This window comes from Chrysemys picta, chromosome 1 (genome assembly GCF_011386835.1).
Source record: "Chrysemys picta bellii isolate R12L10 chromosome 1, ASM1138683v2, whole genome shotgun sequence".
Taxonomy (NCBI): domain Eukaryota; kingdom Metazoa; phylum Chordata; order Testudines; family Emydidae; genus Chrysemys; species Chrysemys picta.
This window is the reverse complement of record NC_088791.1, coordinates 53,021,423-53,031,415: the sequence shown is the minus strand read 5'-3', so window position 1 is coordinate 53,031,415 and position 9,993 is coordinate 53,021,423.

Here is a 9,993-nt window from a genome sequence, read left to right as displayed (position 1 = left end):
CTGGGGTAAATTGCAGTGGCACAACTCACTTTTTACACCAGAGAGTTGCAAAGATCCCCAATGAAGACATGCACTTAGTGGCAAACTTTACACACTTAGTGGAAACACATGTACAAGGTAATCAAATATATTGTTACACACACCTTGGACATTTTAATTTTTTTATGAAAAACTATACAACAAAAAGGGTTTGATTTTTAACAGCCAACCTTCTTTCAGTTTTCAGCCTCTCTCTCCCTTTTTTTCCTCTTCTACTCACTTACTATTTAAAGAAAAATTGCGGGGTTCTTTTGGCATGAAATTATTAAAAAACAAAACCCAAACCAGAAAATATTTCAAAAATTTCCATAAAAAATTATATATTGGCTTAAACAAAACCATTTGGGCAGAGACAACATTGGAAAATTTTAGATCAAAATATCAACATTTGAACGTATTATAAGCAACTAAAAATGCTTGCTTAAACTGGAAACCATTATGCAACCTAAACTTTAGTGATTGATGCTGCACCTGCTATGCTGCAAGTAACCTTCATAACATCCTTCTGAGTTATAGTAAATATTAACCCCGTTTTTATAGATGGGAAAACTGTGGTTAAGTGACCTGTGCAACGTTACAGAGAAGCCTGTGTCTGAGGCAGTAATAGCACTGCAATTTTCTAAGCTCACTCCCAGATTTTAGCTGCAGACTGTCTTCATGCAAGGTAGTTAGTAGCATTAGTATTATCCCCTATTTGACATCCCTCTGATATAGGGAGCAGAAACAGAATCCAGAGTGCCAAAGGGAGCTGTGCTGCCAGGGGAGAGGTTGGGCCAGAGACTCAAAGTGGAGGGAATGGTCTTTTGTGGAGATAGGCTGGGGTCTAGCTGCTTTTGTTTGTACTCCTCAGCTGATATATATTGTACCAGCTGGGTTTTACCAACACCACACCTCTTCCCACTCTGTGCTGGCCTAAATATTTCAGGGACAAATATAACTTTAACTCTTTTAGTTCCAGTCCCCAGGGTTTAACCTTCCATGTTGTTATTCCCCAGCAAGGGTGTCATGTGTCCCTGTACTTTACATGGATTTTGAATTCCAGAATGGTAGTAACCTGGTTGTCCGACTGAGATTCCCAATTATTTTACACTACACTTGCCTTAGTTACAAACTGATGAATTTTGAAATATAAAAATGTGTCTAAAGGCAAGCTTAGCCCTTCTGCCTTCACTTTATCTGATTATATGTGGAATGATCCTACCTATAAGCATAGGCGCCGACTCCGTGGGTGCTCTGGGGCTGGAGCACCCACAGGGAAAAATTAGTGGGTGCTCTGCACCCACCGGCAGCCAAGCTCCCCTCCCCGCCCCACCTCACCTCATCTCACCTCGCCTCGCCTCCACCTCCTCCCCTGAGCGCGCCCGCGTCCCCGCTCCTCCACCTACCTCCCAGCGCTTGCAGTTGCAAAACCAGCTGTTTTGTGGTGTAACACACTCTGGGAGGGAGGGGGAGGAGCGGGAACACGGGCACGCTCAGGGGAGGAGGCGGGGAAGAAGCGGGGCCGAGGCAGGGATTTGGGGAAGGAGTCGAATAGGGGCAGGGAGGAGGCAGAGTTGGGAAGGGGTTGGAATGGGGGTGGGGCAGAGGCAGGAGGGGGCGGGGCAGGGGTGGAGTTGGGGTGGGGCCGGGGGCAGAGTGAAGTCGAGCACCCACCAACACCGGCAGAACTCAGTGCCTATGCCTATAAGTGACATTTCAGTAACATTTACTAGAAAAATCTGTCTTTACTGTCTGTTGTTGAATCCTGTGATTTGTTTGTACCATTGAGTTCCACTACTTCGAGTGTGTGCTAGCTCATTAGGGGACCCTAAGCAGAAATATTTTTGCCCTAGTCCCACAAAACACATATTAATAATTAATGGGGTGGGGGGGGGTGGAACTGCTTGGGGTTGTAAGCAATTACTTAGTCTGCTTATGCCTAGAGCCAGATCTGCCTACATCCCATGGCAGCTAAACTTGTTTGGACTGTCTTATTGGTTTAGTATTCATCATTACGAATCATTACTTGTATTGGGCGTGACTCTCGTCTCCCTTATAGCAGTGTAAACCAGGAACAATTGCATTTAAATCAGTGGAATTACACCAATGTAAAACCCATGCAAGTGAAAGAGAATCAGGTTCAGCATTTTCCTCCTTGTGTGTTCAAGTGGTTCCGTTTGTCTTGGAAAAATCTGTTTTATTCATGAGTTGACTGAAGGCAATTCCTTTTGGGTCCTACAGCACCCTGTGACTGCTCAGTCATTGGTTAATTTGTCTCAAATGATTCATCTGTCTAATGTACTGATCCTGGCAGAAGGGCCGTCTATCCTAGGTTATTTGCCATGGGCCCCTTGCTCCTTGGGCAAAGGGGCATTAGGGCAAAGATGAATTGGGCCTACAGGTTTTACTGCTATTGTCTTTTGGACATTTAACTATGTCCATGCTGCTACTCATCACTGCAGTGTCTAAGTGCTTTCCATGTAAAATTGGCAGCAGTAGCAAAGTCTCTAGTGGACTTCATGGAATCTTTGGCACTTCTCCCTTGTCAGGATAAAAATGGAATTTCAAAAAATGTGTTCTCTTTTAATTCTGGGCAAAATAGGCCTCTGCTCATGCTGAAAGCATCAGTTAGAGAAAAACTCTTTATTTATATCTGTTTTTCTAGAAATAACTTTTCGTCGTTAGTAGATGAGGATATCATTTTAAACATGGCCTGTTTCCATTTCTCAAATGTTGCTAGAACTGATTCATTCCTGCCATAGCAACAGCAAAGCCTCAAGGCCTGATCCTGCAATGTGGAGAATATATCCACAAATGTTGGTCTTAACTGAAAATTGAGTGTGCTCTGTACCTTGCAGACTTGAATTTGTATAATAACCTGCCCCAGATGTCATTGTCATTTTTTCATAGAATCATAGAAGTTTAGGGTTGGAAGAGACCTGAGGAGGTCATCTAGTTAAGCCCGCTGCTCAAAGTAGGACCACCTCCAACTAAATCATCCCAGCCAGGGCTTTGTCAAGCTGGGCCTTAAAAACCTCTATGGATGGAGATTCCACCACCTCCCTAGGTAACCCATTTCAGAGCTTCACCATCCTCCTAGTGAAATAGTTTTTCCTAATATCCAACCTAGACCTCCCCACTGCAACTTGAGACCATTTCTCCTTGTTCTATCATCTGCCAACCATTGAGAACAGCCAAGCTCCATCCTCTTTGGAACCTCCCTTCAGGTAGTTGAAGGCTGCTATCAAATCCCCTCTCAATTTTCTCTTCTGTAGACTAAATAAGCCCACTTCCCTCAGCTTCTCCTCATAAGTCATGTTCTCCAGCCTCCTAATCATTTGCGTTGCCCTCTGCTGGACTCTCTCCAGTTTGTCCACATCCCTTCTGTAGTGGGGGGCCCAAAACTGGATGCAATACTCCAGACATGGCCTCACCAGTGCCAAATAGAGGGGAATAATCACTTTCCTTGATCTGCTGGCAATGCTCCTACTAATGCCAAGAAGGCTAACATCATAGTGGGCTGCAACAAGGGCACACTGCTGACTCATATCCAGTTTCTCATCCACTGTAATCCACAAGTCCTTTTCTGCAGAACTGCTGCTTAGCCAGTCGGTCCCCAGCCTGTAGCAGTGCATGGGATTTTTCTGTCCTAAGTGCAGAACTCTGTACTTGTCCTTGTTGAACCTCATCACATTTCTTTTGTCCCAATCCTCCAATTTGTCTAGGTCACTCTGGACCCTATCCCTATCCTCCAGTGTATCTACCACTCCTCCCAGCTTAGTGTCATCTGCGAACTTGCTGAGGGTGCAATTCATCCCATTATCCAAATCATTAATGAAGATGTTGAACAAAACTGGCCCCACGACTGACCCTGGGGCATACCACTTGATACCGGCTGCCAACTAGACATTGAGCCATTGATCACTACCCATTGTTTAGTAGTTTCCAGTGACTCTTAAAACCCAAATCTAAATGGATCATAACTTTGCTGATAAGCTTTATCATGCTCCAAATGATATGTCTTCAAATCATTACGGCCTGATGAAACACATCCTAGAATACTCAAGGAACTGACTGAGGAGCTATCTGAGCCATTAATGATTATCTTTGAAAAGTCATGGAAGACTGGAGAGATTCCAAAGGACTGGAAAAGGGCAAATATAGTGCCTATCTATAAAAAAGGGAATAAGGACAACCGAGGGAATTACAGACCTATCAGCTTGATCTCAAGTAACTGGAAAGATAATGGAGCAAATAATTAAGCAATGAATCTGCAAATTCCTAGAAAATAATAAGCATGGAGTTGTCAAGAACAAATTATGTCAAACCAACTTAATAGTCTTCTTTGACAAAGTAACAAGTGTTGTGGATGGGGGGGAAGTGGTAAATGTGGTATATCTTGACTTTTGTAAGGCTTTTGATACTGTCTCGCATGACCTTCTCATGAACGAACTAGGGAAATACAACCTAGATGGACTACTATAAGATGGATGCATAACTGGTTAGAAAACCATTCTCAGAGAGTAGTTCCAGTCAAGCTGGAAGGGCATATCGAGGCTTCCCACAGGGATCAATTGTGGGTCTGGTTCTATTCAATATCTTCATCAATGATTTAGATAATGGCATAGAGAGTCATTTATAAAGTTTGAAGATGATACTAACCTGGCAGTTGCAAGTACTTTGAAGGATAAGATAAAAATTCAAAATGATCTGGACAAACTGGAGAAATGGTCTGAAGTAAATAGGATGAAATTCAATAAGGACAAATGCAAAGTACTCCACTTAGGAAGGAATGATCAGTTGCACACATACAAGATGGGAAATGACTGCCTGGGGGTCATAGTGGATCACAAGCTAAATATGAGTCAACAGTGTAACACTGTTTCAAAAAAAGCAAACATCATTCCGGGATGTATTAGCAGGAATGTTGTGAGCAAGACACAAGAAGTAATTCTTCCGCTCTACTCCGATCTGATTGGGTCTCAAGTGGAGTATTGTGTCCAGTTCTGGGCATCACATTTCTGGGAAGATGTGGACAAATTGGAGAAAGTCCAGAGAAGAGCAACAAAAATGATTAAAGATCTAGAAAACATGACCTATGAGGGAAGATTGAAAAATTGGGTTTGTTTAGTCTGTAGAAGAATAGACTGAGGGGTCATCATGATAACAGTTTTCAAATACATAAAAGGTTGTTACAAGGACAAGGAAGGTAAATTTTTCTTGTTAACCTGTGAGGAAAGGACAAGAAGCAATGGGCTTAAATTGTAGCAAGGGCAGTTTAGTTTGAACATTAGGAAAAACTTCCTAGCTGTCAGGGTGGTTAAGCACTGGAATAAATTGCCTAGGGAGGTTGTGGAATCTCCATCATTGGAGTTTTTTAAGAGCAGGTTGGACAAACACATTTCAGGGATGATCTAGATAATACTTAGTTCTGCCTTGAGTGCAGGAGACTGGACTAGATGAACTCTCAAGGCCCCTTCCAGTCCTATGATTCTTTGATTCTGTGATGAGGTTTTATACCTTTGTTTTTAAAATCAGTAAACTGACATCCTGTCAGACAGCATATTGGTATTTAAACTTGAATTGTTTGTTCTGATGTATGACATTGTCTTTGCCCCAGTAATCTAACAGAATTACTTATTCTGTATGAACCCCACTTCTCTTTGGGCTCCTCAGATGGAAGATTGTTAGCTGCCCCATATCTTAGATCAAGAACTTTAAGACAGCTTGTCTTTGGAGGCAGGAAGATTGCACAACTCTTGTATTGAATTTTCTGTCTTTGTACATTACAGAGGCTCTGATCTACTAGTTGTTTCCAGACTGCTTTAAAGATCTATTGACTAAGTTGTATCGGTTCCTGTTTGAAAAATATCCTTTGTTATGCTACAAAAATTACAGCCTACAATTTTTTTATTATTATTACTGAATTGCTGAGTGCCTGATTCTGCATCCTTAACCAAAGTCATTCTGAGTCTCACCTTTCAACACATACGTCCCCCAATACAGGACTTGCCCCTGTCAGGGTCACTACAGTACGGCTATCCAGGTGGAAGGCAGTGTAGATTCCAAGTGAATCTGGCCTGCTATTGTTGATTAGCAAATACCATGCACTATCTAAAATGTGCATTGTGGCTGAGTTAATGCACTTACACCAATAGTGGAAGTATTTGAATTTGCTGGCTTCTTTTGTGTGCTTGATTTCTCACTCTTAATGTTGTTTTAATATAGCGGATTTCCAACTGTTCTATCTAATAGCATAAAATGTCCTCCAAACTGTTTCTTGAATGTCAAGGTTGTTTATTGAACCTGAAGCATCATACAATTGCCAGGATCTCACCTGGACATTGAAAATAACACATGCTATATACCCCTGTCCAAATAGTATGTGTATTCCTGATTATTGATAGTAGTCTATATGAATCTTCATTTCTTTGATGTGGCAATTTATATATTGATCTTAGCAAAGCCGGTTAACATCTCTGTACTTATTGCAACATTTTAGACAAGCAGGAAGGAGGTCACCTGGAGAATTTGGTCTAAAAATGCCACTTAACAGGAATCTATTGTCTTCATGTGAAAAGGTTATAAATATATTTAACAGAAAAGGATAAGTACGAAGGTGAGGAACAACTGGAAATGCCTGGAACCTATTCCCCCACTGTCCATTATCTCTTGTTTCTACACAATACTGTTTAGAATAGTGTGCTAGAATTAAATATTATTTATTCTCTTCTAGTTTCCCTTCTTAAGCTGTGATTTTCCACATGGCTAAATGTTGTTTACAAAAGAATATAATTAGAAATACTTAATAAAGAGGCTAGAAAATATGTCAGAAAGCTAAGGGGCCCAATTCCGATCAGTTACACCAGTGAAAATCCCAAGCAACTCCACTGAACTTGATGGCATTACGCAGGGTTTACGCCAGTGGAAATGAGACTGGAATTTGGCCAATTGTTTTATACTTCTGTGATCCTTGAGTTGACTCCTTCATCCCCTTATTGACTGACCTGATGCAAAGCACAACAGTTCCAATAACTTAAAGGAAGAGAGTAACAACTCTCTAGCTTTTGTATTCACTTAGGCAAGACTAGAGAATTCCAATGACCAGCATGAAAAGAACAATATGCTAATTTTAGTTATTTATGGGTTTGAATTTGAATTGTAGAAAAAGAGAATATTATTGAAATATTCATTTTAATAGTAACTGTCTTGACAATACCTAATTTGTTCGCTAATTAGGCTTCCATGACCATTTTTTGTACTGTCACTTTGTATTTGGATTATGCACACTTCATATTGGAAGTCCCCTGGTGCATTCAGCAATCTGAATGCAGCATATACTGCAGTTTGGAATACTTGTCTGCATATTAAAACTAGTGTAAAGTGCTTGCTAAGTGCCATTATGTGAAAGGGGCCATGTGATTATGATAATAGGGCACATTGGTATGTCATGGGAAATTGGGAATGAGTATAGGGACTGGCAAAGGGTTAAGGTATAGTAGTGGAGAAAGTATTTCCTGATTGCGGTCTGGAAACTTTGTGCAGGAAGACTGGGGAAATGAAAAAAAGTGGATGTAAATAGTGATGCTGCTAGACATGAGAAAATGGATATTCCAGTAGCTTGAAGAGCTTATATAAAAGAAGGAATATTAGTTTTTGTACTTACCAGAGCAACGGCTACTGAAAGACCACTGGGAATATTGACAGTCAAAGGAGCTCTTAGATGGGAAGGGAATATGTGCTTTGGTGTTGTGGTATGAGTAGAGCTGTGCAATATGCACACGACCAGATCCTGACCTGCTGTAAACTGAGCTATGATGATTTACCCAATCTGAGAGTATGGCCCACGATTTTCGTGTTTTCATTCTCATGAGAGTGGCCACTGCTTCATTTCTTATTCTATGACTCCTCTAATTTTGTTTTGTTCCCAGTTTGCAACAATGTTTTTACATTAAAAACATACAAAAATGAAAGGGTTTTTTTTAATGATTTTTTAATGATTTTTTTTTAATTCCGAAGCCCATCGGCATAAGAGTCCATTTTTATTTGGAATAAAGAATTGTTTCACTTGAACAACATGAGCCCCAGAGCAGAACTTTCCACAAAAATGGACCTATTTTTGAGTGTGTAGTGACCAGCAAATAAAACCCTGCATTACGTTATGAATATTTTGCTTTTTAGGTAAGCGAATCTGTTTCTCTGTGATTAAAATTAATTACTAACGGGTATGATAATGAAGGAACGTATCAGTTATGAAAAGCTTTATTTGTGAAAAATATAATGGATGTTACCAGTGCTGAAAGTTCTGCTATTCTTTTAGACCTGGTTTGGATACTGTATTTTGTTGTATATTCACAAATCAAATTAAGAATGAAAGGCTAAATTTAACTTCAGAAAATATGGGCTTTTTTTTTAACTAAAAGAAGTAATGGAAAGGGTCGACAGCTTTGTGGTTAAGACAGCAGCCTGAGATTCAGTTAAAACTGAGCAAATAATTGATTTTTTTCCAATCAGAGCTGAGGTGAAACATCTAGAAAAAAAATTGGTTCAGTTTGAACCAAAACTGAATTTTAAAAAAAATTATCTCTGAAACAAAACAAAAGGGTCATATCGGGTTGAACAAAATGTTTCAGTCATTTTGAAATGAAAAGTGTTGACTTTTCATTTTGGAACTTTTCATTCAAACCAAAACTCTGTTTTTTCTTCATGTCCCATCACTTTTGGATGTTTTTCATCTTTTCGTTTTTAATTGCTAAATTTCAAAACAAAACATTTTGAAATGAAAAGGTGAAACATTTCATTCTGAAATGGTCAAAATAAAATGTTTCTAAATGGCCAAAGTGTTTTGTATGTTTTGAGTATTTTTTTCCCCTTTGGCCAAAACCATTCACCGAATATGACCCAAATTCATAAATAGTTTCAGTGTCTCCGACTTTCTGGTGAATTTATTATTGTTGAAAATTTTTCACCCAGCTCTACTCAGATCTTAGGTCAGTGCCCACTTAGACCACAGAATTCCCGTGTGACCTTAGACAAGTCATTTAAACTCTCTGTGTTTTAGTTCCCCATCTGTAAAATGGGCATACTACTACACTCTACTTGATGAGTGTGGTGAAGAGAAATTAATCAGTGCTTGTGAGGTGCTCAGGTGCAACAAAGATGGGAACCATATAAGTAAATAGAAATAACTAACTGATTATTTAGTGAACTTCTTTTGGTACTTCTGTTTTAATATTTGGATTACTACTATATGTGATCCAGACACACACCTGTGTGTCCCTAGTAATGTTGCCTGCCTAAAAGACTCTAGAATACTAAGCAACCATTGCCAGTTAAAGAGAAGCAGGTGGAGAGGGTGACCATCTACATTTAGAGAAAATAAAGGACACCCTTCGCATGCTTCCTGATTGACAATCTAACTTCCATCTCATCAAATACCTCTCTTTCTGAGGTGGATGGCAGGAGATCCTACCATCCTGTCATGTGGTATGATGATAGTAAAGAGAAAAGACATTTAAGTCTTTAGCCTGTTCCCATGGAAGTTAAAAGCAAAAACTCTTATAGATTTCAGTGGTGCAGGATCAAGCCCTGTTGATCAATTTGATATTAGTTATTTTTGTCAGCCATGTGTAGAGTTTTAACACATTTCTTGCCCATCTGAGACTGGAAACAAAAGAGATACCTGTGACAAACTCCAGACAGAACGAGGTGCTAGACAGTGGACAGAAGTGTTGTCAACGTTATCTAAAACGAAAGTAATTTAGGTCATGTCATTCTTCCTTCTCGCTTCTTCCAGGGGAAGGTCGCCTAACACTATGCCTCAGGAAAGAGTTTCTGTCTCCTTTCGTTTGTACTGCAGATTAAAGTAGCATTGCTAAAAAGAGAAGCTGATGAAATGATGTTACATGCAAAAGCATAATGGAAAGGGAGCTTGAGGGAGAAAAAGTGATCTTGAGAAGGCAGTAGAGGGGTGTT